General features: G+C 40.8%; 63 non-coding genes across 63 annotated transcripts; all 63 read right to left on the minus strand.

Moving 5' to 3' along the window:
- Positions 1 to 86: 86 nt before the first annotated feature.
- trnag-ccc (transfer RNA glycine (anticodon CCC)) lies at positions 87 to 157 on the minus strand. The gene has a single exon. It is a non-coding gene; the product is annotated as a tRNA-Gly (tRNA).
- A 115-nt stretch (positions 158 to 272) lies between these two features.
- Positions 273 to 343, minus strand: trnag-gcc (transfer RNA glycine (anticodon GCC)). The gene has a single exon. It is a non-coding gene; the product is annotated as a tRNA-Gly (tRNA).
- Positions 344 to 458: 115 nt separating this feature from the next.
- On the minus strand, positions 459 to 529 carry trnag-gcc (transfer RNA glycine (anticodon GCC)). The gene has a single exon. It is a non-coding gene; the product is annotated as a tRNA-Gly (tRNA).
- A 115-nt stretch (positions 530 to 644) lies between these two features.
- trnag-ccc (transfer RNA glycine (anticodon CCC)) lies at positions 645 to 715 on the minus strand. Its single transcript has one exon. It is a non-coding gene; the product is annotated as a tRNA-Gly (tRNA).
- Positions 716 to 830: 115 nt separating this feature from the next.
- trnag-ccc (transfer RNA glycine (anticodon CCC)) lies at positions 831 to 901 on the minus strand. The gene has a single exon. It is a non-coding gene; the product is annotated as a tRNA-Gly (tRNA).
- Positions 902 to 1016: 115 nt separating this feature from the next.
- trnag-gcc (transfer RNA glycine (anticodon GCC)) lies at positions 1017 to 1087 on the minus strand. The gene has a single exon. It is a non-coding gene; the product is annotated as a tRNA-Gly (tRNA).
- Positions 1088 to 1202: 115 nt separating this feature from the next.
- On the minus strand, positions 1203 to 1273 carry trnag-ccc (transfer RNA glycine (anticodon CCC)). The gene has a single exon. It is a non-coding gene; the product is annotated as a tRNA-Gly (tRNA).
- A 115-nt stretch (positions 1274 to 1388) lies between these two features.
- trnag-gcc (transfer RNA glycine (anticodon GCC)) lies at positions 1389 to 1459 on the minus strand. The gene has a single exon. It is a non-coding gene; the product is annotated as a tRNA-Gly (tRNA).
- A 115-nt stretch (positions 1460 to 1574) lies between these two features.
- Positions 1575 to 1645, minus strand: trnag-gcc (transfer RNA glycine (anticodon GCC)). Its single transcript has one exon. It is a non-coding gene; the product is annotated as a tRNA-Gly (tRNA).
- Positions 1646 to 2876: 1231 nt separating this feature from the next.
- trnag-gcc (transfer RNA glycine (anticodon GCC)) lies at positions 2877 to 2947 on the minus strand. Its single transcript has one exon. It is a non-coding gene; the product is annotated as a tRNA-Gly (tRNA).
- A 115-nt stretch (positions 2948 to 3062) lies between these two features.
- trnag-ccc (transfer RNA glycine (anticodon CCC)) lies at positions 3063 to 3133 on the minus strand. The gene has a single exon. It is a non-coding gene; the product is annotated as a tRNA-Gly (tRNA).
- A 115-nt stretch (positions 3134 to 3248) lies between these two features.
- Positions 3249 to 3319, minus strand: trnag-gcc (transfer RNA glycine (anticodon GCC)). Its single transcript has one exon. It is a non-coding gene; the product is annotated as a tRNA-Gly (tRNA).
- A 115-nt stretch (positions 3320 to 3434) lies between these two features.
- trnag-ccc (transfer RNA glycine (anticodon CCC)) lies at positions 3435 to 3505 on the minus strand. The gene has a single exon. It is a non-coding gene; the product is annotated as a tRNA-Gly (tRNA).
- A 115-nt stretch (positions 3506 to 3620) lies between these two features.
- Positions 3621 to 3691, minus strand: trnag-gcc (transfer RNA glycine (anticodon GCC)). Its single transcript has one exon. It is a non-coding gene; the product is annotated as a tRNA-Gly (tRNA).
- An 859-nt stretch (positions 3692 to 4550) lies between these two features.
- trnag-gcc (transfer RNA glycine (anticodon GCC)) lies at positions 4551 to 4621 on the minus strand. The gene has a single exon. It is a non-coding gene; the product is annotated as a tRNA-Gly (tRNA).
- Positions 4622 to 4736: 115 nt separating this feature from the next.
- trnag-ccc (transfer RNA glycine (anticodon CCC)) lies at positions 4737 to 4807 on the minus strand. The gene has a single exon. It is a non-coding gene; the product is annotated as a tRNA-Gly (tRNA).
- Positions 4808 to 4922: 115 nt separating this feature from the next.
- trnag-gcc (transfer RNA glycine (anticodon GCC)) lies at positions 4923 to 4993 on the minus strand. Its single transcript has one exon. It is a non-coding gene; the product is annotated as a tRNA-Gly (tRNA).
- A 115-nt stretch (positions 4994 to 5108) lies between these two features.
- On the minus strand, positions 5109 to 5179 carry trnag-gcc (transfer RNA glycine (anticodon GCC)). The gene has a single exon. It is a non-coding gene; the product is annotated as a tRNA-Gly (tRNA).
- Positions 5180 to 5852: 673 nt separating this feature from the next.
- trnag-ccc (transfer RNA glycine (anticodon CCC)) lies at positions 5853 to 5923 on the minus strand. Its single transcript has one exon. It is a non-coding gene; the product is annotated as a tRNA-Gly (tRNA).
- A 115-nt stretch (positions 5924 to 6038) lies between these two features.
- trnag-gcc (transfer RNA glycine (anticodon GCC)) lies at positions 6039 to 6109 on the minus strand. Its single transcript has one exon. It is a non-coding gene; the product is annotated as a tRNA-Gly (tRNA).
- Positions 6110 to 6410: 301 nt separating this feature from the next.
- On the minus strand, positions 6411 to 6481 carry trnag-gcc (transfer RNA glycine (anticodon GCC)). Its single transcript has one exon. It is a non-coding gene; the product is annotated as a tRNA-Gly (tRNA).
- Positions 6482 to 7526: 1045 nt separating this feature from the next.
- Positions 7527 to 7597, minus strand: trnag-gcc (transfer RNA glycine (anticodon GCC)). The gene has a single exon. It is a non-coding gene; the product is annotated as a tRNA-Gly (tRNA).
- Positions 7598 to 7712: 115 nt separating this feature from the next.
- Positions 7713 to 7783, minus strand: trnag-ccc (transfer RNA glycine (anticodon CCC)). Its single transcript has one exon. It is a non-coding gene; the product is annotated as a tRNA-Gly (tRNA).
- A 115-nt stretch (positions 7784 to 7898) lies between these two features.
- trnag-gcc (transfer RNA glycine (anticodon GCC)) lies at positions 7899 to 7969 on the minus strand. Its single transcript has one exon. It is a non-coding gene; the product is annotated as a tRNA-Gly (tRNA).
- A 115-nt stretch (positions 7970 to 8084) lies between these two features.
- On the minus strand, positions 8085 to 8155 carry trnag-ccc (transfer RNA glycine (anticodon CCC)). The gene has a single exon. It is a non-coding gene; the product is annotated as a tRNA-Gly (tRNA).
- Positions 8156 to 9199: 1044 nt separating this feature from the next.
- On the minus strand, positions 9200 to 9270 carry trnag-gcc (transfer RNA glycine (anticodon GCC)). Its single transcript has one exon. It is a non-coding gene; the product is annotated as a tRNA-Gly (tRNA).
- Positions 9271 to 9385: 115 nt separating this feature from the next.
- On the minus strand, positions 9386 to 9456 carry trnag-ccc (transfer RNA glycine (anticodon CCC)). The gene has a single exon. It is a non-coding gene; the product is annotated as a tRNA-Gly (tRNA).
- A 115-nt stretch (positions 9457 to 9571) lies between these two features.
- Positions 9572 to 9642, minus strand: trnag-gcc (transfer RNA glycine (anticodon GCC)). The gene has a single exon. It is a non-coding gene; the product is annotated as a tRNA-Gly (tRNA).
- Positions 9643 to 9757: 115 nt separating this feature from the next.
- Positions 9758 to 9828, minus strand: trnag-gcc (transfer RNA glycine (anticodon GCC)). Its single transcript has one exon. It is a non-coding gene; the product is annotated as a tRNA-Gly (tRNA).
- A 673-nt stretch (positions 9829 to 10501) lies between these two features.
- Positions 10502 to 10572, minus strand: trnag-ccc (transfer RNA glycine (anticodon CCC)). Its single transcript has one exon. It is a non-coding gene; the product is annotated as a tRNA-Gly (tRNA).
- A 115-nt stretch (positions 10573 to 10687) lies between these two features.
- On the minus strand, positions 10688 to 10758 carry trnag-gcc (transfer RNA glycine (anticodon GCC)). Its single transcript has one exon. It is a non-coding gene; the product is annotated as a tRNA-Gly (tRNA).
- Positions 10759 to 11059: 301 nt separating this feature from the next.
- Positions 11060 to 11130, minus strand: trnag-gcc (transfer RNA glycine (anticodon GCC)). The gene has a single exon. It is a non-coding gene; the product is annotated as a tRNA-Gly (tRNA).
- Positions 11131 to 11245: 115 nt separating this feature from the next.
- Positions 11246 to 11316, minus strand: trnag-ccc (transfer RNA glycine (anticodon CCC)). Its single transcript has one exon. It is a non-coding gene; the product is annotated as a tRNA-Gly (tRNA).
- A 115-nt stretch (positions 11317 to 11431) lies between these two features.
- Positions 11432 to 11502, minus strand: trnag-gcc (transfer RNA glycine (anticodon GCC)). The gene has a single exon. It is a non-coding gene; the product is annotated as a tRNA-Gly (tRNA).
- A 115-nt stretch (positions 11503 to 11617) lies between these two features.
- trnag-ccc (transfer RNA glycine (anticodon CCC)) lies at positions 11618 to 11688 on the minus strand. The gene has a single exon. It is a non-coding gene; the product is annotated as a tRNA-Gly (tRNA).
- Positions 11689 to 11803: 115 nt separating this feature from the next.
- On the minus strand, positions 11804 to 11874 carry trnag-gcc (transfer RNA glycine (anticodon GCC)). Its single transcript has one exon. It is a non-coding gene; the product is annotated as a tRNA-Gly (tRNA).
- An 859-nt stretch (positions 11875 to 12733) lies between these two features.
- Positions 12734 to 12804, minus strand: trnag-gcc (transfer RNA glycine (anticodon GCC)). Its single transcript has one exon. It is a non-coding gene; the product is annotated as a tRNA-Gly (tRNA).
- A 115-nt stretch (positions 12805 to 12919) lies between these two features.
- On the minus strand, positions 12920 to 12990 carry trnag-ccc (transfer RNA glycine (anticodon CCC)). The gene has a single exon. It is a non-coding gene; the product is annotated as a tRNA-Gly (tRNA).
- A 115-nt stretch (positions 12991 to 13105) lies between these two features.
- Positions 13106 to 13176, minus strand: trnag-gcc (transfer RNA glycine (anticodon GCC)). The gene has a single exon. It is a non-coding gene; the product is annotated as a tRNA-Gly (tRNA).
- A 115-nt stretch (positions 13177 to 13291) lies between these two features.
- trnag-gcc (transfer RNA glycine (anticodon GCC)) lies at positions 13292 to 13362 on the minus strand. The gene has a single exon. It is a non-coding gene; the product is annotated as a tRNA-Gly (tRNA).
- Positions 13363 to 13849: 487 nt separating this feature from the next.
- On the minus strand, positions 13850 to 13920 carry trnag-gcc (transfer RNA glycine (anticodon GCC)). The gene has a single exon. It is a non-coding gene; the product is annotated as a tRNA-Gly (tRNA).
- Positions 13921 to 14592: 672 nt separating this feature from the next.
- Positions 14593 to 14663, minus strand: trnag-gcc (transfer RNA glycine (anticodon GCC)). Its single transcript has one exon. It is a non-coding gene; the product is annotated as a tRNA-Gly (tRNA).
- Positions 14664 to 14778: 115 nt separating this feature from the next.
- Positions 14779 to 14849, minus strand: trnag-ccc (transfer RNA glycine (anticodon CCC)). The gene has a single exon. It is a non-coding gene; the product is annotated as a tRNA-Gly (tRNA).
- Positions 14850 to 14964: 115 nt separating this feature from the next.
- Positions 14965 to 15035, minus strand: trnag-gcc (transfer RNA glycine (anticodon GCC)). The gene has a single exon. It is a non-coding gene; the product is annotated as a tRNA-Gly (tRNA).
- A 115-nt stretch (positions 15036 to 15150) lies between these two features.
- trnag-gcc (transfer RNA glycine (anticodon GCC)) lies at positions 15151 to 15221 on the minus strand. The gene has a single exon. It is a non-coding gene; the product is annotated as a tRNA-Gly (tRNA).
- Positions 15222 to 15894: 673 nt separating this feature from the next.
- trnag-ccc (transfer RNA glycine (anticodon CCC)) lies at positions 15895 to 15965 on the minus strand. The gene has a single exon. It is a non-coding gene; the product is annotated as a tRNA-Gly (tRNA).
- A 301-nt stretch (positions 15966 to 16266) lies between these two features.
- Positions 16267 to 16337, minus strand: trnag-ccc (transfer RNA glycine (anticodon CCC)). The gene has a single exon. It is a non-coding gene; the product is annotated as a tRNA-Gly (tRNA).
- Positions 16338 to 16451: 114 nt separating this feature from the next.
- Positions 16452 to 16522, minus strand: trnag-gcc (transfer RNA glycine (anticodon GCC)). The gene has a single exon. It is a non-coding gene; the product is annotated as a tRNA-Gly (tRNA).
- A 487-nt stretch (positions 16523 to 17009) lies between these two features.
- trnag-gcc (transfer RNA glycine (anticodon GCC)) lies at positions 17010 to 17080 on the minus strand. Its single transcript has one exon. It is a non-coding gene; the product is annotated as a tRNA-Gly (tRNA).
- Positions 17081 to 17381: 301 nt separating this feature from the next.
- Positions 17382 to 17452, minus strand: trnag-gcc (transfer RNA glycine (anticodon GCC)). Its single transcript has one exon. It is a non-coding gene; the product is annotated as a tRNA-Gly (tRNA).
- A 1045-nt stretch (positions 17453 to 18497) lies between these two features.
- Positions 18498 to 18568, minus strand: trnag-ccc (transfer RNA glycine (anticodon CCC)). The gene has a single exon. It is a non-coding gene; the product is annotated as a tRNA-Gly (tRNA).
- A 1045-nt stretch (positions 18569 to 19613) lies between these two features.
- On the minus strand, positions 19614 to 19684 carry trnag-ccc (transfer RNA glycine (anticodon CCC)). Its single transcript has one exon. It is a non-coding gene; the product is annotated as a tRNA-Gly (tRNA).
- A 673-nt stretch (positions 19685 to 20357) lies between these two features.
- Positions 20358 to 20428, minus strand: trnag-ccc (transfer RNA glycine (anticodon CCC)). Its single transcript has one exon. It is a non-coding gene; the product is annotated as a tRNA-Gly (tRNA).
- Positions 20429 to 20543: 115 nt separating this feature from the next.
- On the minus strand, positions 20544 to 20614 carry trnag-ccc (transfer RNA glycine (anticodon CCC)). Its single transcript has one exon. It is a non-coding gene; the product is annotated as a tRNA-Gly (tRNA).
- A 115-nt stretch (positions 20615 to 20729) lies between these two features.
- trnag-gcc (transfer RNA glycine (anticodon GCC)) lies at positions 20730 to 20800 on the minus strand. The gene has a single exon. It is a non-coding gene; the product is annotated as a tRNA-Gly (tRNA).
- A 301-nt stretch (positions 20801 to 21101) lies between these two features.
- On the minus strand, positions 21102 to 21172 carry trnag-gcc (transfer RNA glycine (anticodon GCC)). The gene has a single exon. It is a non-coding gene; the product is annotated as a tRNA-Gly (tRNA).
- A 487-nt stretch (positions 21173 to 21659) lies between these two features.
- On the minus strand, positions 21660 to 21730 carry trnag-ccc (transfer RNA glycine (anticodon CCC)). Its single transcript has one exon. It is a non-coding gene; the product is annotated as a tRNA-Gly (tRNA).
- A 1045-nt stretch (positions 21731 to 22775) lies between these two features.
- trnag-gcc (transfer RNA glycine (anticodon GCC)) lies at positions 22776 to 22846 on the minus strand. The gene has a single exon. It is a non-coding gene; the product is annotated as a tRNA-Gly (tRNA).
- A 672-nt stretch (positions 22847 to 23518) lies between these two features.
- trnag-gcc (transfer RNA glycine (anticodon GCC)) lies at positions 23519 to 23589 on the minus strand. The gene has a single exon. It is a non-coding gene; the product is annotated as a tRNA-Gly (tRNA).
- A 115-nt stretch (positions 23590 to 23704) lies between these two features.
- Positions 23705 to 23775, minus strand: trnag-ccc (transfer RNA glycine (anticodon CCC)). Its single transcript has one exon. It is a non-coding gene; the product is annotated as a tRNA-Gly (tRNA).
- A 115-nt stretch (positions 23776 to 23890) lies between these two features.
- On the minus strand, positions 23891 to 23961 carry trnag-gcc (transfer RNA glycine (anticodon GCC)). Its single transcript has one exon. It is a non-coding gene; the product is annotated as a tRNA-Gly (tRNA).
- A 115-nt stretch (positions 23962 to 24076) lies between these two features.
- trnag-gcc (transfer RNA glycine (anticodon GCC)) lies at positions 24077 to 24147 on the minus strand. The gene has a single exon. It is a non-coding gene; the product is annotated as a tRNA-Gly (tRNA).
- A 673-nt stretch (positions 24148 to 24820) lies between these two features.
- On the minus strand, positions 24821 to 24891 carry trnag-ccc (transfer RNA glycine (anticodon CCC)). The gene has a single exon. It is a non-coding gene; the product is annotated as a tRNA-Gly (tRNA).
- Positions 24892 to 25185: the final 294 nt, after the last annotated feature.

Below are 25185 nucleotides of genomic sequence, written 5' to 3' on the forward strand. Positions count from 1 at the left end.
TAAAAATGGCCGCTTATGGTCAAGTTGAAATTTTGGAATGATTTAATTACAATATTCTAAATGTCATTTTTTGGGCAGAATTCTACTGCACTGGCTGGGAATCGGACCCAGATCTCTCGCATGGGAAGCGAGAATTCAACCATTGAACCACCAATGCTCATAAAACAATGTTGTGGGCAGGGGATTTAAAAATGGCCACCCATGGTCATGTTGACATTTTGGAATGATCTAAATAAAATATTCTGAATGTCATTTTTCAGGCAGAATTCTACTGCACTGGCTGGGAATCGGACCCAGATCTCTCGCATGGCAAGCGAGAATTCTACCATTGAACCACCAATGCTCATAGACCTCCAATGTGGGAAGGGGAGTTAAAAATGGCCGCTTATGGTCAAGTTGAAATTTTGGAATGATTTAATTACAATATTCTAAATGTCATTTTTCAGGCAAAATTCTACTGCACTGGCTGGGAATCGGACCCAGATCTCTCGCATGGCAAGCGAGAATTCTACCATTGAACCACCAATGCTCATAGAACTCCAATGTGGGAAGGGGATTTAAAAATGGCCGCTTATGGTCAAGTTGAAATTTTGGAATGATTTAATTACAATATTCTAAATGTCATTTTTTGGGCAGAATTCTACTGCACTGGCTGGGAATCGGACCCAGATCTCTCGCATGGGAAGCGAGAATTCAACCATTGAACCACCAATGCTCATAAAACAATGTTGTGGGCAGGGGATTTAAAAATGGCCACCCATGGTCATGTTGACATTTTGGAATGATCTAAATAAAATATTCTGAATGTCATTTTTCAGGCAGAATTCTACTGCACTGGCTGGGAATCGGACCCAGATCTCTCGCATGGGAAGCGAGAATTCTACCATTGAACCACCAATGCTCATAAAACAATGTTGTGGGCAGGGGATTTAAAAATGGCCACCCATGGTCATGTTGACATTTTGGAATGATCTAAATAAAATATTCTAAATGTCATTCTTTGGGCAGAATTCTACTGCACTGGCTGGGAATCGGACCCAGATCTCTCGCATGGCAAGCGAGAATTCTACCATTGAACCACCAATGCTCATAGACCTCCAAAGTCGGAAGGGGATTTAAAAATGGCCGCTTCTGGTCAAGTTGAAATTTTGGAATGATTTAATTACAATATTCTAAATGTCATTTTTCAGGCAAAATTCTACTGCACTGGCTGGGAATCGGACCCAGATCTCTCGCATGGGAAGCGAGAATTCTACCATTGAACCACCAATGCTCATAGAACTCCAATGTGGGAAGGGGAGTTAAAAATGGCCGCTTATGGTCAAGTTGAAATTTTGGAATGATTTAATTACAATATTCTAAATGTCATTTTTCAGGCAGAATTCTACTGCACTGGCTGGGAATCGGACCCAGACCTCTCGCATGGCAAGCGAGAATTCTACCATTGAACCACCAATGCTCATACAACAATATTGTAGGCAGGGGATTTAAAAATGGCCACCTATGGTCATGTTGACATTTTGGAATGATCTAAATAAAATATTCTAAATGTCATTCTTTGGGCAGAATTCTACTGCACTGGCTGGGAATCGGACCCAGATCTCTCGCATGGCAAGCGAGAATTCTACCATTGAACCACCAATGCTCATAGAACTCCAATGTGGGAAGGGGATTTAAAAATGGCCGCTTAGGGTCATGTTGAAATTTTGGAATGATTTATTTACAATATTCTAAATGTCATTTTTCAGGCAGAATTCTACTGCACTGGGTGGGAATAGGACCCAGATCTCTCGCATGGCAAGCGAGAATTCTACCATTGAATCACCAATGCTCATAGAACTCCAATGTGGGAAGGGGAGTTAAAAATGGCCGCTTATGGTCAAGTTGAAATTTTGGAATGATTTAATTACAATATTGTAAATGTCATTTTTCAGACAGAATTCTACTGCACTGGGTGGGAATAGGTCCCAGATCTCTCGCATGGCAAGCGAGAATTCTACCATTGAACCACCAATGCTCATAGAACTCCAGTGTGGGAAGGGGATTTAAAAATGGCCGCTTATGGTCAAGTTGAAATTTTGGAATGATTTAATTACAATATTCTAAATGTCATTCTTTGGGCAGAATTCTACTAAACTGGCTTGGAATCGGACCCAGATCTCTCGCATTGCAAGAGAGAATTCTACCATTGAACCACCAATGCTCATACAACAATATTGTAGGCAGGGGATTTAAAAATGGCCACCTATGGTCATGTTGACATTTTGGAATGATCTAAATAAAATATTCTAAATGTCATTCTATGGGCAGAATTCTACTGCACTGGCTGGGAATCGGACCCATATCTCTCGCATGGCAAGCGAGAATTCTACCATTGAACCACCAATGCTCATACAACAATATTGTAGGCAGGGGTTTTAAAAATGGCCACCTATGGACATGTTGATATTTTGGAATGATCTAAATAAAATATTCTATATGTCATTCTTTGGGCAGAATTCTACTGCACTGGCTGGGAATCGGACACAGATCTCTCGCATGGCAAGCGAGAATTCTACCATTGAACCACCAATGCTCATAGAACTCCAATGTGGGTAGGGGATTTCAAAATGGCCGCTAATGGTCAAGTTGAAATTTAGGAATGATTTAATTACATTATTCTAAATGTCATTTTTCAGACAGAATTCTACTGCACTGGGTGGGAATAGGTCCCAGATCTCTCGCATGGCAAGCGAGAATTCTACCATTGAACCACCAATGCTCATAGAACTCCAATGTGGGAAGGGGATTTAAAAATGGCCGCTTATGGTCAAGTTGAAATTTTGGAATGATTTAATTACAATATTCTAAATGTCATTTTTTGGGCAGAATTCTACTGCACTGGCTGGGAATCGGACCCAGATCTCTCGCATGGCAAGCGAGAATTCTACCATTGAACCACCAATGCTCATAAAACAATGTTGTGGGCAGGGGATTTAAAAATGGCCACCCATGGTCATGTTGACATTTTGGAATGATCTAAATAAAATATTCTAAATGTCATTTTTCAGGCAGAATTCTACTGCACTGGCTGGGAATCGGACCCAGATCTCTCGCATGGGAAGCGAGAATTCTACCATTGAACCACCAATGCTCATTGAACTCCCATGTGGGCAGGGGATTTAAAAATGGCCACTTATGGTCAAGTTGAATTTTTGGAATGATTTAATTACAATATTCTAAATGTCATTTTTCAGGCAAAATTCTACTGCACTGGCTGGGAATCGGACCCAGATCTCTCGCATGGCAAGCGAGAATTCTACCATTGAACCACCAATGCTCATACAAAAATATTGTAGGCAGGGGATTTAAAAATGGCCACCTATGGTCATGTTGACATTTTGGAATGATCTAAATAAAATATTCTAAATGTCATTCTTTGGGCAGAATTCTACTGCACTGGCTGGGAATCGGACCCAGATCTCTCGCATGGGAAGCGAGAATTCTACCATTGAACCACCAATGCTCATTGAACTCCCATGTGGGCAGGGGATTTAAAAATGGCCACTTATGGTCAAGTTGAATTTTTGGAATGATTTAATTACAATATTCTAAATGTCATTTTTCAGGCAAAATTCTACTGCACTGGCTGGGAATCGGACCCAGATCTCTCGCATGGCAAGCGAGAATTCTACCATTGAACCACCAATGCTCATAGAACTCCAATGTGGGCAGGGGATTTAAAAATGGCCGCTTATGGTCAAGTTGAAATTTTGGAATGATTTAATTACAATATTCTAAATGTCATTTTTCAGGCAAAATTCTAGTGCACTGGCTGGGAATCGGACCCAGATATCTCGCATGGCAAGCGAGAATTCTACCATTGAACCACCAATGCTCATAGAACTCCAATGTGGGCAGGGGATTTAAAAATGGCCGCTTATGGTCAAGTTGAAATTTTGGAATGATTTAATTACAATATTTGAAATGTCATTTTTCTGGCAGAATTATACTGCACTGGCTGGGAATCGGACCCAGATCTCTCGCATGGGAAGCATGAATTCTACCATTGAACCACCAATGCTCATAGATCTCCAATGTCGGCAGGGGATTTGAAAATGGCCACCTATGGTCATGTTGAAATTTTGGAATGATTTAATTACAATATTCTAAATGTCATTTTTCAGGCAGAATTCTACTGCACTGGCTGGGAAGCGGACCCAGATCTCTCGCATGGCAAGCGAGAATTCTACCATTGAACCACCAATGCTCATAGAACTCCAATGTGGGTAGGGGATTTCAAAATGGCCGCTTATGGTCAAGTTGAAATTTAGGAATGATTTAATTACATTATTCTAAATGTCATTTTTCAGACAGAATTCTACTGCACTGGGTGGGAATAGGTCCCAGATCTCTCGCATGGCAAGCGAGAATTCTACCATTGAACCACCAATGCTCATAGAACTCCAATGTGGGAAGGGGATTTAAAAATGGCCGCTTATGGTCAAGTTGAAATTTTGGAATGATTTAATTACAATATTCTAAATGTCATTTTTTGGGCAGAATTCTACTGCACTGGCTGGGAATCGGACCCAGATCTCTCGCATGGCAAGCGAGAATTCTACCATTGAACCACCAATGCTCATAAAACAATGTTGTGGGCAGGGGATTTAAAAATGGCCACCCATGGTCATGTTGACATTTTGGAATGATCTAAATAAAATATTCTAAATGTCATTTTTCAGGCAGAATTCTACTGCACTGGCTGGGAATCGGACCCAGATCTCTCGCATGGGAAGCGAGAATTCTACCATTGAACCACCAATGCTCATTGAACTCCCATGTGGGCAGGGGATTTAAAAATGGCCGCTTATGGTCAAGTTGAATTTTTGGAATGATTTAATTACAATATTCTAAATGTCATTTTTCAGGCAAAATTCTACTGCACTGGCTGGGAATCGGACCCAGATCTCTCGCATGGCAAGCGAGAATTCTACCATTGAACCACCAATGCTCATAGAACTCCAATGTGGGCAGGGGATTTAAAAATGGCCGCTTATGGTCATGTTGAAATCTTGGAATGATTTAGATACATTATTCTAAATGTCATTTTTCAGGCAGAATTCTACTGCACTGGCTGGGAATCGGACCCAGATCTCTCGCATGGCAAGCGAGAATTCTACCATTGAACCACCAATGCTCATAGAACTCCAATGTGGGAAGTGGAGTTAAAAATGGCCGCTTATGGTCAAGTTGAAATTTTGGAATGATTTAATTACAATATTCTAAATGTCATTTTTCAGGCAAAATTCTAGTGCACTGGCTGGGAATCGGACCCAGATATCTCGCATGGCAAGCGAGAATTCTACCATTGAACCACCAATGCTCATAGAACTCCAATGTGGGCAGGGGATTTAAAAATGGCCGCTTATGGTCAAGTTGAAATTTTGGAATGATTTAATTACAATATTCTAAATGTCATTTTTCTGGCAGAATTATACTGCACTGGCTGGGAATCGGACCCAGATCTCTCGCATGGGAAGCATGAATTCTACCATTGAACCACCAATGCTCATAGATCTCCAATGTGGGCAGGGGATTTGAAAATGGCCACCTATGGTCATGTTGAAATTTTGGAATGATTTAATTACAATATTCTAAATGTCATTTTTCAGGCAGAATTCTACTGCACTGGGTGGGAATAGGTCCCAGATCTCTCGCATGGCAAGCGAGAATTCTACCATTGAACCACCAATGCTCATAGAACTCCAATGTGGGAAGGGGATTTAAAAATGGCCGCTTATGGTCAAGTTGAAATTTTGGAATGATTTAATTACAATATTCTAAATGTCATTTTTTGGGCAGAATTCTACTGCACTGGCTGGGAATCGGACCCAGATCTCTCGCATGGGAAGCGAGAATTCTACCATTGAACCACCAATGCTCATAAAACAATGTTGTGGGCATGGGATTTAAAAATGGCCACCCATGGTCATGTTGACATTTTGGAATGATCTAAATAAAATATTCTAAATGTCATTTTTCAGGCAGAATTCTACTGCACTGGCTGGGAATCGGACCCAGATCTCTCGCATGGCAAGCGAGAATTCTACCATTGAACCACCAATGCTCATAGAATTCCAATGTGGGTAGGGGATTTCAAAATGGCCGCTTATGGTCAAGTTGAAATTTAGGAATGATTTAATTACATTATTCTAAATGTCATTTTTCAGACAGAATTCTACTGCACTGGGTGGGAATAGGTCCCAGATCTCTCGCATGGCAAGCGAGAATTCTACCATTGAACCACCAATGCTCATACAACAATATTGTAGGCAGGGGATTTAAAAATGGCCACCTATGGTCATGTTGACATTTTGGAATGATCTAAATAAAATATTCTAAATGTCATTCTTTGGGCAGAATTCTACTGCACTGGCTGGGAATCGGACCCAGATCTCTCGCATGGCAAGCGAGAATTCTACCATTGAACCACCAATGCTCATAGAACTCCAATGTGGGAAGGGGATTTAAAAATGGCCGCTTAGGGTCATGTTGAAATTTTGGAATGATTTATTTACAATATTCTAAATGTCATTTTTCAGGCAGAATTCTACTGCACTGGGTGGGAATAGGACCCAGATCTCTCGCATGGCAAGCGAGAATTCTACCATTGAACCACCAATGCTCATAGAACTCCAGTGTGGGAAGGGGATTTAAAAATGGCCGCTTATGGTCAAGTTGAAATTTTGGAATGATTTAATTACAATATTCTAAATGTCATTCTTTGGGCAGAATTCTACTAAACTGGCTTGGAATCGGACCCAGATCTCTCGCATTGCAAGAGAGAATTCTACCATTGAACCACCAATGCTCATACAACAATATTGTAGGCAGGGGATTTAAAAATGGCCACCTATGGTCATGTTGACATTTTGGAATGATCTAAATAAAATATTCTAAATGTCATTCTTTGGGCAGAATTCTACTGCACTGGCTGGGAATCGGACCCATATCTCTCGCATGGCCAGCGAGAATTCTACCATTGAACCACCAATGCTCATACAACAATATTGTAGGCAGGGGTTTTAAAAATGGCCACCTATGGACATGTTGATATTTTGGAATGATCTAAATAAAATATTCTATATGTCATTCTTTGGGCAGAATTCTACTGCACTGGCTGGGAATCGGACACAGATCTCTCGCATGGCAAGCGAGAATTCTACCATTGAACCACCAATGCTCATAGAACTCCAATGTGGGTAGGGGATTTCAAAATGGCCGCTAATGGTCAAGTTGAAATTTAGGAATGATTTAATTACATTATTCTAAATGTCATTTTTCAGACAGAATTCTACTGCACTGGGTGGGAATAGGTCCCAGATCTCTCGCATGGCAAGCGAGAATTCTACCATTGAACCACCAATGCTCATAGAACTCCAATGTGGGAAGGGGATTTAAAAATGGCCGCTTATGGTCAAGTTGAAATTTTGGAATGATTTAATTACAATATTCTAAATGTCATTTTTTGGGCAGAATTCTACTGCACTGGCTGGGAATCGGACCCAGATCTCTCGCATGGCAAGCGAGAATTCTACCATTGAACCACCAATGCTCATAAATCAATGTTGTGGGCAGGGGATTTAAAAATGGCCACCCATGGTCATGTTGACATTTTGGAATGATCTAAATAAAATATTCTAAATGTCATTTTTCAGGCAGAATTCTACTGCACTGGCTGGGAATCGGACCCAGATCTCTCGCATGGGAAGCGAGAATTCTACCATTGAACCACCAATGCTCATTGAACTCCCATGTGGGCAGGGGATTTAAAAATGGCCACTTATGGTCAAGTTGAATTTTTGGAATGATTTAATTACAATATTCTAAATGTCATTTTTCAGGCAAAATTCTACTGCACTGGCTGGGAATCGGACCCAGATCTCTCGCATGGCAAGCGAGAATTCTACCATTGAACCACCAATGCTCATACAACAATATTGTAGGCAGGGGATTTAAAAATGGCCACCTATGGTCATGTTGACATTTTGGAATGATCTAAATAAAATATTCTAAATGTCATTCTTTGGGCAGAATTCTACTGCACTGGCTGGGAATCGGACCCAGATCTCTCGCATGGGAAGCGAGAATTCTACCATTGAACCACCAATGCTCATTGAACTCCCATGTGGGCAGGGGATTTAAAAATGGCCACTTATGGTCAAGTTGAATTTTTGGAATGATTTAATTACAATATTCTAAATGTCATTTTTCAGGCAAAATTCTACTGCACTGGCTGGGAATCGGACCAGATCTCTCGCATGGCAAGCGAGAATTCTACCATTGAACCACCAATGCTCATAGAACTCCAATGTGGGCAGGGGATTTAAAAATGGCCGCTTATGGTCAAGTTGAAATTTTGGAATGATTTAATTACAATATTCTAAATGTCATTTTTCAGGCAAAATTCTAGTGCACTGGCTGGGAATCGGACCCAGATATCTCGCATGGCAAGCGAGAATTCTACCATTGAACCACCAATGCTCATAGAACTCCAATGTGGGCAGGGGATTTAAAAATGGCCGCTTATGGTCAAGTTGAAATTTTGGAATGATTTAATTACAATATTTGAAATGTCATTTTTCTGGCAGAATTATACTGCACTGGCTGGGAATCGGACCCAGATCTCTCGCATGGGAAGCATGAATTCTACCATTGAACCACCAATGCTCATAGATCTCCAATGTGGGCAGGGGATTTGAAAATGGCCACCTATGGTCATGTTGAAATTTTGGAATGATTTAATTACAATATTCTAAATGTCATTTTTCAGGCAGAATTCTACTGCACTGGCTGGGAAGCGGACCCAGATCTCTCGCATGGCAAGGGAGAATTCTACCATTGAACCACCAATGCTCATAGAACTCCAATGTGGGTAGGGGATTTCAAAATGGCCGCTTATGGTCAAGTTGAAATTTAGGAATGATTTAATTACATTATTCTAAATGTCATTTTTCAGACAGAATTCTACTGCACTGGGTGGGAATAGGTCCCAGATCTCTCGCATGGCAAGCGAGAATTCTACCATTGAACCAACAATGCTCATAGAACTCCAATGTGGGAAGGGGATTTAAAAATGGCCGCTTATGGTCAAGTTGAAATTTTGGAATGATTTAATTACAATATTCTAAATGTCATTTTTTGGGCAGAATTCTACTGCACTGGCTGGGAATCGGACCCAGATCTCTCGCATGGCAAGCGAGAATTCTACCATTGAACCACCAATGCTCATAAAACAATGTTGTGGGCAGGGGATTTAAAAATGGCCACCCATGGTCATGTTGACATTTTGGAATGATCTAAATAAAATATTCTAAATGTCATTTTTCAGGCAGAATTCTACTGCACTGGCTGGGAATCGGACCCAGATCTCTCGCATGGGAAGCGAGAATTCTACCATTGAACCACCAATGCTCATTGAACTCCCATGTGGGCAGGGGATTTAAAAATGGCCGCTTATGGTCAAGTTGAATTTTTGGAATGATTTAATTACAATATTCTAAATGTCATTTTTCAGGCAAAATTCTACTGCACTGGCTGGGAATCGGACCCAGATCTCTCGCATGGCAAGCGAGAATTCTACCATTGAACCACCAATGCTCATAGAACTCCAATGTGGGCAGGGGATTTAAAAATGGCCGCTTATGGTCATGTTGAAATCTTGGAATGATTTAGATACATTATTCTAAATGTCATTTTTCAGGCAGAATTCTACTGCACTGGCTGGGAATCGGACCCAGATCTCTCGCATGGCAAGCGAGAATTCTACCATTGAACCACCAATGCTCATAGAACTCCAATGTGGGAAGTGGAGTTAAAAATGGCCGCTTATGGTCAAGTTGAAATTTTGGAATGATTTAATTACAATATTCTAAATGTCATTTTTCAGGCAAAATTCTAGTGCACTGGCTGGGAATCGGACCCAGATATCTCGCATGGCAAGCGAGAATTCTACCATTGAACCACCAATGCTCATAGAACTCCAATGTGGGCAGGGGATTTAAAAATGGCCGCTTATGGTCAAGTTGAAATTTTGGAATGATTTAATTACAATATTCTAAATGTCATTTTTCTGGCAGAATTATACTGCACTGGCTGGGAATCGGACCCAGATCTCTCGCATGGGAAGCATGAATTCTACCATTGAACCACCAATGCTCATAGATCTCCAATGTGGGCAGGGGATTTGAAAATGGCCACCTATGGTCATGTTGAAATTTTGGAATGATTTAATTACAATATTCTAAATGTCATTTTTCAGGCAGAATTCTACTGCACTGGGTGGGAATAGGTCCCAGATCTCTCGCATGGCAAGCGAGAATTCTACCATTGAACCACCAATGCTCATAGAACTCCAATGTGGGAAGGGGATTTAAAAATGGCCGCTTATGGTCAAGTTGAAATTTTGGAATGATTTAATTACAATATTCTAAATGTGATTTTTTGGGCAGAATTCTACTGCACTGGCTGGGAATCGGACCCAGATCTCTCGCATGGGAAGCGAGAATTCTACCATTGAACCACCAATGCTCATAAAACAATGTTGTGGGCAGGGGATTTAAAAATGGCCACCCATGGTCATGTTGACATTTTGGAATGATCTAAATAAAATATTCTAAATGTCATTTTTCAGGCAGAATTCTACTGCACTGGCTGGGAATCGGACCCAGATCTCTCGCATGGCAAGCGAGAATTCTACCATTGAACCACCAATGCTCATAGAACTCCAATGTGGGTAGGGGATTTCAAAATGGCCGCTTATGGTCAAGTTGAAATTTAGGAATGATTTAATTACATTATTCTAAATGTCATTTTTCAGACAGAATTCTACTGCACTGGGTGGGAATAGGTCCCAGATCTCTCGCATGGCAAGCGAGAATTCTACCATTGAACCACCAATGCTCATAGAACTCCAATGTGGGAAGGGGATTTAAAAATGGCCGCTTATGGTCAAGTTGAAATTTTGGAATGATTTAATTACAATATTCTAAATGTCATTTTTTGGGCAGAATTCTACTGCACTGGCTGGGAATCGGACCCAGATCTCTCGCATGGCAAGCGAGAATTCTACCATTGAACCACCAATGCTCATAAAACAATGTTGTGGGCAGGGGATTTAAAAATGGCCACCCATGGTCATGTTGACATTTTGGAATGATCTAAATAAAATATTCTAAATGTCATTTTTCAGGCAGAATTCTACTGCACTGGCTGGGAATCGGACCCAGATCTCTCGCATGGGAAGCGAGAATTCTACCATTGAACCACCAATGCTCATTGAACTCCCATGTGGGCAGGGGATTTAAAAATGGCCACTTATGGTCAAGTTGAATTTTTGGAATGATTTAATTACAATATTCTAAATGTCATTTTTCAGGCAAAATTCTACTGCACTGGCTGGGAATCGGACCCAGATCTCTCGCATGGCAAGCGAGAATTCTACCATTGAACCACCAATGCTCATACAACAATATTGTAGGCAGGGGATTTAAAAATGGCCACCTATGGTCATGTTGACATTTTGGAATGATCTAAATAAAATATTCTAAATGTCATTCTTTGGGCAGAATTCTACTGCACTGGCTGGGAATCGGACCCAGATCTCTCGCATGGGAAGCGAGAATTCTACCATTGAACCACCAATGCTCATTGAACTCCCATGTGGGCAGGGGATTTAAAAATGGCCACTTATGGTCAAGTTGAATTTTTGGAATGATTTAATTACAATATTCTAAATGTCATTTTTCAGGCAAAATTCTACTGCACTGGCTGGGAATCGGACCCAGATCTCTCGCATGGCAAGCGAGAATTCTACCATTGAACCACCAATGCTCATAGAACTCCAATGTGGGCAGGGGATTTAAAAATGGCCGCTTATGGTCAAGTTGAAATTTTGGAATGATTTAATTACAATATTCTAAATGTCATTTTTCAGGCAAAATTCTAGTGCACTGGCTGGGAATCGGACCCAGATATCTCGCATGGCAAGCGAGAATTCTACCATTGAACCACCAATGCTCATAGAACTCCAATGTGGGCAGGGGATTTAAAAATGGCCGCTTATGGTGAAGTTGAAATTTTGGAATGATTTAATTACAATATTTGAAATGTCATTTTTCTGGCAGAATTATACTGCACTGGCTGGGAATCGGACCCAGATCTCTCGCATGGGAAGCATGAATTCTACCATTGAACCACCAATGCTCATAGATCTCCAATGTGGGCAGGGGATTTGAAAATGGCCACCTATGGTCATGTTGAAATTTTGGAATGATTTAATTACAATATTCTAAATGTCATTTTTCAGGCAGAATTCTACTGCACTGGCTGGGAAGCGGACCCAGATCTCTCGCATGGCAAGCGAGAATTCTACCATTGAACCACCAATGCTCATAGAACTCCAATGTGGGTAGGGGATTTCAAAATGGCCGCTTATGGTCAAGTTGAAATTTAGGAATGATTTAATTACATTATTCTAAATGTCATTTTTCAGACAGAATTCTACTGCACTGGGTGGGAATAGGTCCCAGATCTCTCGCATGGCAAGCGAGAATTCTACCATTGAACCACCAATGCTCATAGAACTCCAATGTGGGAAGGGGATTTAAAAATGGCCGCTTATGGTCAAGTTGAAATTTTGGAATGATTTAATTACAATATTCTAAATGTCATTTTTTGGGCAGAATTCTACTGCACTGGCTGGGAATCGGACCCAGATCTCTCGCATGGCAAGCGAGAATTCTACCATTGAACCACCAATGCTCATAAAACAATGTTGTGGGCAGGGGATTTAAAAATGGCCACCCATGGTCATGTTGACATTTTGGAATGATCTAAATAAAATATTCTAAATGTCATTTTTCAGGCAGAATTCTACTGCACTGGCTGGGAATCGGACCCAGATCTCTCGCATGGGAAGCGAGAATACTACCATTGAACCACCAATGCTCATTGAACTCCCATGTGGGCAGGGGATTTAAAAATGGCCGCTTATGGTCAAGTTGAATTTTTGGAATGATTTAATTACAATATTCTAAATGTCATTTTTCAGGCAAAATTCTACTGCACTGGCTGGGAATCGGACCCAGATCTCTCGCATGGCAAGCGAGAATTCTACCATTGAACCACCAATGCTCATAGAACTCCAATGTGGGCAGGGGATTTAAAAATGGCCGCTTATGGTCATGTTGAAATCTTGGAATGATTTAGATACATTATTCTAAATGTCATTTTTCAGGCAGAATTCTACTGCACTGGCTGGGAATCGGACCCAGATCTCTCGCATGGCAAGCGAGAATTCTACCATTGAACCACCAATGCTCATAGAACTCCAATGTGGGAAGTGGAGTTAAAAATGGCCGCTTATGGTCAAGTTGAAATTTTGGAATGATTTAATTACAATATTCTAAATGTCATTTTTCAGGCAAAATTCTAGTGCACTGGCTGGGAATCGGACCCAGATATCTCGCATGGCAAGCGAGAATTCTACCATTGAACCACCAATGCTCATAGAACTCCAATGTGGGCAGGGGATTTAAAAATGGCCGCTTATGGTCAAGTTGAAATTTTGGAATGATTTAATTACAATATTCTAAATGTCGTTTTTCTGGCAGAATTATACTGCACTGGCTGGGAATCGGACCCAGATCTCTCGCATGGGAAGCATGAATTCTACCATTGAACCACCAATGCTCATAGAACTCCAATGTGGGCAGGGGATTTAAAAATGGCCGCTTATGGTCATGTTGAAATCTTGGAATGATTTAGATACATTATTCTAAATGTCATTTTTCAGGCAGAATTCTACTGCACTGGCTGGGAATCGGACCCAGATCTCTCGCATGGCAAGCGAGAATTCTACCATTGAACCACCAATGCTCATAGAACTCCAATGTGGGAAGTGGAGTTAAAAATGGCCGCTTATGGTCAAGTTGAAATTTTGGAATGATTTAATTACAATATTCTAAATGTCATTTTTCAGGCAAAATTCTAGTGCACTGGCTGGGAATCGGACCCAGATATCTCGCATGGCAAGCGAGAATTCTACCATTGAACCACCAATGCTCATAGAACTCCAATGTGGGCAGGGGATTAAAAATGGCCGCTTATGGTCAAGTTGAAATTTTGGAATGATTTAATTACAATATTCTAAATGTCATTTTTCTGGCAGAATTATACTGCACTGGCTGGGAATCGGACCCAGATCTCTCGCATGGGAAGCATGAATTCTACCATTGAACCACCAATGCTCATAGATCTCCAATGTGGGCAGGGGATTTGAAAATGGCCACCTATGGTCATGTTGAAATTTTGGAATGATTTAATTACAATATTCTAAATGTCATTTTTCAGGCAGAATTCTACTGCACTGGGTGGGAATAGGTCCCAGATCTCTCGCATGGCAAGCGAGAATTCTACCATTGAACCACCAATGCTCATAGAACTCCAATGTGGGAAGGGGATTTAAAAATGGCCGCTTATGGTCAAGTTGAAATTTTGGAATGATTTAATTACAATATTCTAAATGTCATTTTTTGGGCAGAATTCTACTGCACTGGCTGGGAATCGGACCCAGATCTCTCGCATGGCAAGCGAGAATTCTACCATTGAACCACCAATGCTCATAAAACAATGTTGTGGGCAGGGGATTTAAAAATGGCCACCCATGGTCATGTTGACATTTTGGAATGATCTAAATAAAATATTCTAAATGTCATTTTTCAGGCAGAATTCTACTGCACTGGCTGGGAATCGGACCCAGATCTCTCGCATGGGAAGCGAGAATTCTACCATTGAACCACCAATGCTCATTGAACTCCCATGTGGGCAGGGGATTTAAAAATGGCCGCTTATGGTCAAGTTGAATTTTTGGAATGATTTAATTACAATATTCTAAATGTCATTTTTCAGGCAAAATTCTACTGCACTGGCTGGGAATCGGACCCAGATCTCTCGCATGGCAAGCGAGAATTCTACCATTGAACCACCAATGCTCATAGAACTCCAATGTGGGCAGGGGATTTAAAAATGGCCGCTTATGGTCATGTTGAAATCTTGGAATGATTTAATTACAATATTGTAAATGTCATTTTTCAGGCAGAATTCTACTGCACTGGCTGGGAATCGGACCCAGATCTCTCGCATGGCAAGCGAGAATTCTACCATTGAACCACCAATGCTCATAGAACTCCAATGTGGGAAGTGGAGTTAAAAATGGCCGCTTATGGTCAAGTTGAAATTTTGGAATGATTTAATTACAATATTCTAAATGTCATTTTTCAGGCAAAATTCTAGTGCACTGGCTGGGAATCGGACCCAGATATCTCGCATGGCAAGCGAGAATTCTACCATTGAACCACCAATGCTCATAGAACTCCAATGTGGGCAGGGGATTTAAAAATGGCCGCTTATGGTCAAGTTGAAATTTTGGAATGATTTAATTACAATATTCTAAATGTCATTTTTCTGGCAGAATTATACTGCACTGGCTGGGAATCGGACCCAGATCTCTCGCATGGGAAGCATGAATTCTACCATTGAACCACCAATGCTCATAGATCTCCAATGTGGGCAGGGGATTTGAAAATGGCCACCTATGGTCATGTTGAAATTTTGGAATGATTTAATTACAATATTCTAAATGTCATTTTTCAGGCAGAATTCTACTGCACTGGGTGGGAATAGGTCCCAGATCTCTCGCATGGCAAGCGAGAATTCTACCATTGAACCACCAATGCTCATAGAACTCCAATGTGGGAAGGGGATTTAAAAATGGCCGCTTATGGTCAAGTTGAAATTTTGGAATGATTTAATTACAATATTCTAAATGTCATTTTTTGGGCAGAATTCTACTGCACTGGCTGGGAATCGGACCCAGATCTCTCGCATGGGAAGCGAGAATTCTACCATTGAACCACCAATGCTCATAAAACAATGTTGTGGGCAGGGGATTTAAAAATGGTCACCCATGGTCATGTTGACATTTTGGAATGATCTAAATAAAATATTCTAAATGTCATTTTTCAGGCAGAATTCTACTGCACTGGCTGGGAATAGGTCCCAGATATCTCGCATGGCAAGCGAGAATTCTACCATTGAACCACCAATGCTCATAGAACTCCAATGTGGGCAGGGGATTTAAAAATGGCCGCTTATGGTCAAGTTGAAATTTTGGAATGATTTAATTACAATATTCTAAATGTCATTTTTCTGGCAGAATTATACTGCACTGGCTGGGAATCGGACCCAGATCTCTCGCATGGGAAGCGAGAATTCTACCATTGAACCACCAATGCTCATTGAACTCCCATGTGGGCAGGGGATTTAAAATGGCTGCTTATGGTCATGTTGAAATCTTGGAATGATTTAGATACATTATTCTAAATGTCATTTTTCAGGCAGAATTCTACTGCACTGGCTGGGAATCGGACCCAGATCTCTCGCATGGCAAGCGAGAATTCTACCATTGAACCACCAATGCTCATAGAACTCCAATGTGGGAAGGGGATTTAAAAATGGCCGCTTATGGTCATGTTGAAATTTTGGAATGATTTATTTACAATATTCTAAATGTCATTTTTCAGGCAGGATTCTACTGCACTGGGTGGGAATAGGACCCAGATCTCTCGCATGGCAAGCGAGAATTCTACCATTGAATCACCAATGCTCATAGAACTCCAATGTGGGAAGGGGAGTTAAAAATGGCCGCTTATGGTCAAGTTGAAATTTTGGAATGATTTAATTACAATATTGTAAATGTCATTTTTCAGGCAGAATTCTACTGCACTGGCTGGGAATCGGACCCTGATCTCTCGCATGGCAAGCGAGAATTCTACCATTGAACCACCAATGCTCATACAACAATATTGTAGGCAGGGGATTTAAAAATGGCCACCTATGGTCATGTTGACATTTTGGAATGATCTAAATAAAATATTCTAAATGTCATTCTTTGGGCAGAATTCTACTGCACTGGCTGGGAATCGGACCCAGATCTCTCGCATGGCAAGCGAGAATTCTACCATTGAACCACCAATGCTCATAGAACTCCAATGTGGGCAAGGGATTTAAAAATGGCCGCTTATGGTCATGTTGAAATTTTGGAATGATTTATTTACAATATTCTAAATGTCATTTTTCAGGCAGAATTCTACTGCACTGGGTGGGAATAGGACCCAGATCTCTCGCATGACAAGCGAGAATTCTACCATTGAACCACCAATGCTCATAGAAGTCCAATGTGGGAAGGGGAGTTAAAAATGGCCGCTTATGGTCAAGTTGAAATTTTGGAATGATTTAATTACAATATTGTAAATGTCATTTTTCAGGCAGAATTCTACTGCACTGGCTGGGAATCGGACCCAGATCTCTCGCATGGCAAGCGAGAATTCTACCATTGAACCACCAATGCTCATAGAACTCCAATGTGGGAAGGGGATTTAAAAATGGCCGCTTATGGTCATGTTGAAATTTTGGAATGATTTATTTACAATATTCTAAATGTCATTTTTCAGGCAGAATTCTACTGCACTGGGTGGGAATCGGACCCAGATCTCTCGCATGGCAAGCGAGAATTCTACCATTGAACCACCAATGCTCATAGAACTCCAATGTGGGAAGGGGAGTTAAAAATGGCCGCTTATGGTCAAGTTGAAATTTTGGAATGATTTAATTACAATATTGTAAATGTCATTTTTCAGGCAGAATTCTACTGCACTGGCTGGGAATCGGACCTAGATCTCTCGCATGGCAAGCGAGAATTCTACCATTGAACCACCAATGCTCATACAACAATATTGTAGGCAGGGGATTTAAAAATGGCCACCTATGGTCATGTTGACATTTTGGAATGATCTAAATAAAATATTCTAAATGTCATTCTTTGGGCAGAATTCTACTGCACTGGCTGGGAATCGGACCCAGATCTCTCGCATGGGAAGCGAGAAATCTACCATTGAACCACCATTGCTTATTTAACTCCAATGTTGGAAGGGGATTTAGAAATGGCCGCTTATGGTCAAGTTGAAATTTTGGAATGATTTAATTACAATATTCTAAATGTCATTTTTCAGGCAGAATTCTACTGCACTGGCTGGGAATCGGACACAGATCTCTCGCATGGCAAGCGAGAATTCTACCATTGAACCATCAATGCTCATAGAACTCCAATGTGGGCAGGAGATTTCAAAATGGCCGCTTATGGTCAAGTTGAAATTTTGGAATGATTTAATTACATTGTTCTAAATGTCATTTTTCAGACAGAATTCTACTGCACTGGGTGGGAATAGGTCGCAGATCTCTCGCATGGCAAGGGAGAATTCTACCATTGAACCACCAATGCTCATAGAACTCCAATGTGGGAAGGGGATTTAAAAATGGCCGCTTATGGTCAAGTTGAAATTTTGGAATGATTTAATTACAATATTCTAAATGTCATTTTTTGGGCAGAATTCTACTGCACTGGCTGGGAATCGGACCCAGATCTCTCGCATGGGAAGCGAGAATTCTACCATTGAACCACCAATGCTCATACAACAATATTGTAGGCAGGGGATTTAAAAATGGCCACCTATGGTCATGTTGACATTTTGGAATGATCTAAATAAAATATTCTAAATGTCATTCTTTGGGCAGAATTCTACTGCACTGGCTGGGAATCGGACCCAGATCTCTTGCATGGCAAGCGAGAATTCTACCATTGAACCACCAATGCTCATAGAACTCCAATGTGGGCAAGGGATTTAAAAATGGCCGCTTATGGTCATGTTGAAATTTTGGAATGATTTATTTACAATATTCTAAATGTCATTTTTCAGGCAGAATTCTACTGCACTGGGTGGGAATAGGACCCAGATCTCTCGCATGGCAAGCGAGAATTCTACCATTGAATCACCAATGCTCATAGAACTCCAATGTGGGAAGGGGAGTTACAAATGGCCGCTTATGGTCAAGTTGAAATTTTGGAATGATTTATTTACAATATTCTAAATGTCATTTTTCAGGCAGAATTCTACTGCACTGGGTGGGAATAGGACCCAGATCTCTCGCATGGCAAGCGAGAATTCTACCATTGAATCACCAATGCTCATAGAACTCCAATGTGGGAAGGGGAGTTAAAAATGGCCGCTTATGGTCAAGTTGAAATTTTGGAATGATTTATTTACAATATTCTAAATGTCATTTTTCAGGCAGAATTCTACTGCACTGGGTGGGAATAGGACCCAGATCTCTCGCATGGCAAGCGAGAATTCTACCATTGAACCACCAATGCTCATAGAAGTCCAATGTGGGAAGGGGAGTTAAAAATGGCCGCTTATGGTCAAGTTGAAATTTTGGAATGATTTAATTACAATATTGTAAATGTCATTTTTCAGGCAGAATTCTACTGCACTGGCTGGGAATCGGACCTAGATCTCTCGCATGGCAAGCGAGAATTCTACCATTGAACCACCAATGCTCATACAACAATATTGTAGGCAGGGGATTTAAAAATGGCCACCTATGGTCATGTTGACATTTTGGAATGATCTAAATAAAATATTCTAAATGTCATTCTTTGGGCAGAATTCTACTGCACTGGCTGGGAATCGGACCCAGATCTCTCGCATGGGAAGCGAGAAATCTACCATTGAACCACCAATGCTCATAAAACAATGTTGTGGGCAGGGGATTTAAAAATGGTCACCCATGGTCATGTTGACATTTTGGAATGATCTAAATAAAATATTCTAAATGTCATTTTTCAGGCAGAATTCTACTGCACTGGCTGGGAATAGGTCCCAGATATCTCGCATGGCAAGCGAGAATTCTACCATTGAACCACCATTGCTTATTTAACTCCAATGTTGGAAGGGGATTTAGAAATGGCCGCTTATGGTCAAGTTGAAATTTTGGAATGATTTAATTACAATATTTTAAATGTCATTTTTCAGGCAGAATTCTACTGCACTGGCTGGGAATCGGACACAGATCTCTCGCATGGCAAGCGAGAATTCTACCATTGAACCATCAATGCTCATAGAACTCCAATGTGGGCAGGAGATTTCAAAATGGCCGCTTATGGTCAAGTTGAAATTTTGGAATGATTTAATTACATTGTTCTAAATGTCATTTTTCAGACAGAATTCTACTGCACTGGGTGGGAATAGGTCGCAGATCTCTCGCATGGCAAGGGAGAATTCTACCATTGAACCACCAATGCTCATAGAACTCCAATGTGGGAAGGGGATTTAAAAATGGCCGCTTATGGTCAAGTTGAAATTTTGGAATGATTTAATTACAATATTCTAAATGTCATTTTTTGGGCAGAATTCTACTGCACTGGCTGGGAATGGGACCCAGATCTCTCGCATGGGAAGCGAGAATTCTACCATTGAACCACCAATGCTCATAAAACAATGTTGTGGGCAGGGGATTTAAAAATGGCCACCCATGGTCATGTTGACATTTTGGAATGATCTAAATAAAATATTCTAAATGTCATTTTTCAGGCAGAATTCTACTGCACTGGCTGGGAATCGGACCCAGATCTCTCGCATGGGAAGCGAGAATTCTACCATTGAACCACCAATGCTCATAGAACTCCAATGTGGGAAGGGGAGTTAAAAATGGCCGCTTATGGTCAAGTTGAAATTTTGGAATGATTTAATTACAATATTGTAAATGTCATTTTTCAGGCAAAATTCTACTGCACTGGCTGGGAATCGGACCCAGATCTCTCGCATGGCAAGCGAGAATTCTACCATTGAACCACCAATGCTCATACAACAATATTGTAGGCAGGGGATTTAAAAATGGCCACCTATGGTCATGTTGACATTTTGGAATGATCTAAATAAAATATTCTAAATGTCATTCTTTGGGCAGAATTCTACTAAACTGGCTGGGAATCGGACCCAGATCTCTCGCATTGCAAGAGAGAATTCTACCATTGAACCACCAATGCTCATACAACAATATTGTAGGCAGGGGATTTAAAAATGGCCACCTATGGTCATGTTGACATTTTGGAATGATCGAAATAAAATATTCTAAATGTCATTCTTTGGGCAGAATTCTACTGCACTGGCTGGGAATCGGACCCAGATCTCTCGCATGGCAAGCGAGAATTCTACCATTGAACCACCAATGCTCATACAACAATATTGTAGGCAGGGGATTTAAAAATGGCCACCTATGGACATGTTGATATTTTGGAATGATCTAAATAAAATATTCTATATGTCATTCTTTGGGCAGAATTCTACTGCACTGGCTAGGAATCGGACACAGATCTCTCGCATGGAAAGCGAGAATTCTACCATTGAACCATCAATGCTCATAGAACTCCAATGTGGGAAGGGGAGTTAAAAATGGCCGCTTATGGTCAAGTTGAAATTTTGGAATGATTTAATTACATTATTCTAAATGTCATTTTTCAGGTCGAATTCTACTGCACTGGCTGGGAATAGGTCCCAGATCTCTCGCATGGCAAGCGAGAATTCTACCATTGAACCACCAATGCTCATAAAACAATGTTGTGGGCAGGGGATTTAAAAATGGCCACCCATGGTCATGTTGACATTTTGGAATGATCTAAATAAAATATTCTAAATGTCATTTTTCAGGCAGAATTCTACTGCACTGGCTGGGAATCGGACCCAGATCTCTCGCATGGGAAGCGAGAATTCTACCATTGAACCACCAATGCTCATACAACAATATTGTAGGCAGGGGATTTAAAAATGGCCATCTATGGACATGTTGATATTTTGGAATGATCTAAATAAAATATTCTATATGTCATTCTTTGGGCAGAATTCTACTGCACTGGCTGGGAATCGGACCCAGATCTCTCGCATGGCAAGTGAGAATTCTACCATTGAACCACCAATGCTCATAGAACTCCAATGTGGGAAGGGGATTTAAAAATGGCCGCTTATGGTCATGTTGAAATTTTGGAATGATTTATTTACAATATTCTAAATGTCATTTTTTAGGCAGAATTCTACTGCACTGGGTGGGAATAGGACCCAGATCTCTCGCATGGCAAGCGAGAATTCTACCATTGAACCACCAATGCTCATAGAACTCCAATGTGGGCAGGGGATTTAAAAATGGCCGCTTATGGTCATGTTGAAATCTTGGAATGATTTAGATACATTATTCTAAATGTCATTTTTCAGGCAGAATTCTACTGCACTGGCTGGGAATCTGACCCAGATCTCTCGCATGGCAAGCGAGAATTCTACCATTGAACCACCAATGCTCATAGAACTCCAATGTGGGAAGTGGAGTTAAAAATGGCCGCTTATGGTCAAGTTGAAATTTTGGAATGATTTAATTACAATATTCTAAATGTCATTTTTCAGGCAAAATTCTAGTGCACTGGCTGGGAATCGGACCCAGATATCTCGCATGGCAAGCGAGAATTCTACCATTGAACCACCAATGCTCATAGAACTCCAATGTGGGCAGGGGATTTAAAAATGGCCGCTTATGGTCAAGTTGAAATTTTGGAATGATTTAATTACAATATTCTAAATGTCGTTTTTCTGGCAGAATTATACTGCACTGGCTGGGAATCGGACCCAGATCTCTCGCATGGGAAGCATGAATTCTACCATTGAACCACCAATGCTCATAGAACTCCAATGTGGGCAGGGGATTTAAAAATGGCCGCTTATGGTCATGTTGAAATCTTGGAATGATTTAGATACATTATTCTAAATGTCATTTTTCAGGCAGAATTCTACTGCACTGGCTGGGAATCGGACCCAGATCTCTCGCATGGCAAGCGAGAATTCTACCATTGAACCACCAATGCTCATAGAACTCCAATGTGGGAAGTGGAGTTAAAAATGGCCGCTTATGGTCAAGTTGAAATTTTGGAATGATTTAATTACAATATTCTAAATGTCATTTTTCAGGCAAAATTCTAGTGCACTGGCTGGGAATCGGACCCAGATATCTCGCATGGCAAGCGAGAATTCTACCATTGAACCACCAATGCTCATAGAACTCCAATGTGGGCAGGGGATTAAAAATGGCCGCTTATGGTCAAGTTGAAATTTTGGAATGATTTAATTACAATATTCTAAATGTCATTTTTCTGGCAGAATTATACTGCACTGGCTGGGAATCGGACCCAGATCTCTCGCATGGGAAGCATGAATTCTACCATTGAACCACCAATGCTCATAGATCTCCAATGTGGGCAGGGGATTTGAAAATGGCCACCTATGGTCATGTTGAAATTTTGGAATGATTTAATTACAATATTCTAAATGTCATTTTTCAGGCAGAATTCTACTGCACTGGGTGGGAATAGGTCCCAGATCTCTCGCATGGCAAGCGAGAATTCTACCATTGAACCACCAATGCTCATAGAACTCCAATGTGGGAAGGGGATTTAAAAATGGCCGCTTATGGTCAAGTTGAAATTTTGGAATGATTTAATTACAATATTCTAAATGTCATTTTTTGGGCAGAATTCTACTGCACTGGCTGGGAATCGGACCCAGATCTCTCGCATGGCAAGCGAGAATTCTACCATTGAACCACCAATGCTCATAAAACAATGTTGTGGGCAGGGGATTTAAAAATGGCCACCCATGGTCATGTTGACATTTTGGAATGATCTAAATAAAATATTCTAAATGTCATTTTTCAGGCAGAATTCTACTGCACTGGCTGGGAATCGGACCCAGATCTCTCGCATGGGAAGCGAGAATTCTACCATTGAACCACCAATGCTCATTGAACTCCCATGTGGGCAGGGGATTTAAAAATGGCCGCTTATGGTCAAGTTGAATTTTTGGAATGATTTAATTACAATATTCTAAATGTCATTTTTCAGGCAAAATTCTACTGCACTGGCTGGGAATCGGACCCAGATCTCTCGCATGGCAAGCGAGAATTCTACCATTGAACCACCAATGCTCATAGAACTCCAATGTGGGCAGGGGATTTAAAAATGGCCGCTTATGGTCATGTTGAAATCTTGGAATGATTTAATTACAATATTGTAAATGTCATTTTTCAGGCAGAATTCTACTGCACTGGCTGGGAATCGGACCCAGATCTCTCGCATGGCAAGCGAGAATTCTACCATTGAACCACCAATGCTCATAGAACTCCAATGTGGGAAGTGGAGTTAAAAATGGCCGCTTATGGTCAAGTTGAAATTTTGGAATGATTTAATTACAATATTCTAAATGTCATTTTTCAGGCAAAATTCTAGTGCACTGGCTGGGAATCGGACCCAGATATCTCGCATGGCAAGCGAGAATTCTACCATTGAACCACCAATGCTCATAGAACTCCAATGTGGGCAGGGGATTTAAAAATGGCCGCTTATGGTCAAGTTGAAATTTTGGAATGATTTAATTACAATATTCTAAATGTCATTTTTCTGGCAGAATTATACTGCACTGGCTGGGAATCGGACCCAGATCTCTCGCATGGGAAGCATGAATTCTACCATTGAACCACCAATGCTCATAGATCTCCAATGTGGGCAGGGGATTTGAAAATGGCCACCTATGGTCATGTTGAAATTTTGGAATGATTTAATTACAATATTCTAAATGTCATTTTTCAGGCAGAATTCTACTGCACTGGGTGGGAATAGGTCCCAGATCTCTCGCATGGCAAGCGAGAATTCTACCATTGAACCACCAATGCTCATAGAACTCCAATGTGGGAAGGGGATTTAAAAATGGCCGCTTATGGTCAAGTTGAAATTTTGGAATGATTTAATTACAATATTCTAAATGTCATTTTTTGGGCAGAATTCTACTGCACTGGCTGGGAATCGGACCCAGATCTCTCGCATGGGAAGCGAGAATTCTACCATTGAACCACCAATGCTCATAAAACAATGTTGTGGGCAGGGGATTTAAAAATGGTCACCCATGGTCATGTTGACATTTTGGAATGATCTAAATAAAATATTCTAAATGTCATTTTTCAGGCAGAATTCTACTGCACTGGCTGGGAATAGGTCCCAGATATCTCGCATGGCAAGCGAGAATTCTACCATTGAACCACCAATGCTCATAGAACTCCAATGTGGGCAGGGGATTTAAAAATGGCCGCTTATGGTCAAGTTGAAATTTTGGAATGATTTAATTACAATATTCTAAATGTCATTTTTCTGGCAGA

The sequence above is a fragment of the Gasterosteus aculeatus genome, unplaced genomic scaffold (genome assembly GCF_964276395.1).
Source record: "Gasterosteus aculeatus unplaced genomic scaffold, fGasAcu3.hap1.1 HAP1_SCAFFOLD_34, whole genome shotgun sequence".
Classification (NCBI taxonomy): domain Eukaryota; kingdom Metazoa; phylum Chordata; class Actinopteri; order Perciformes; family Gasterosteidae; genus Gasterosteus; species Gasterosteus aculeatus.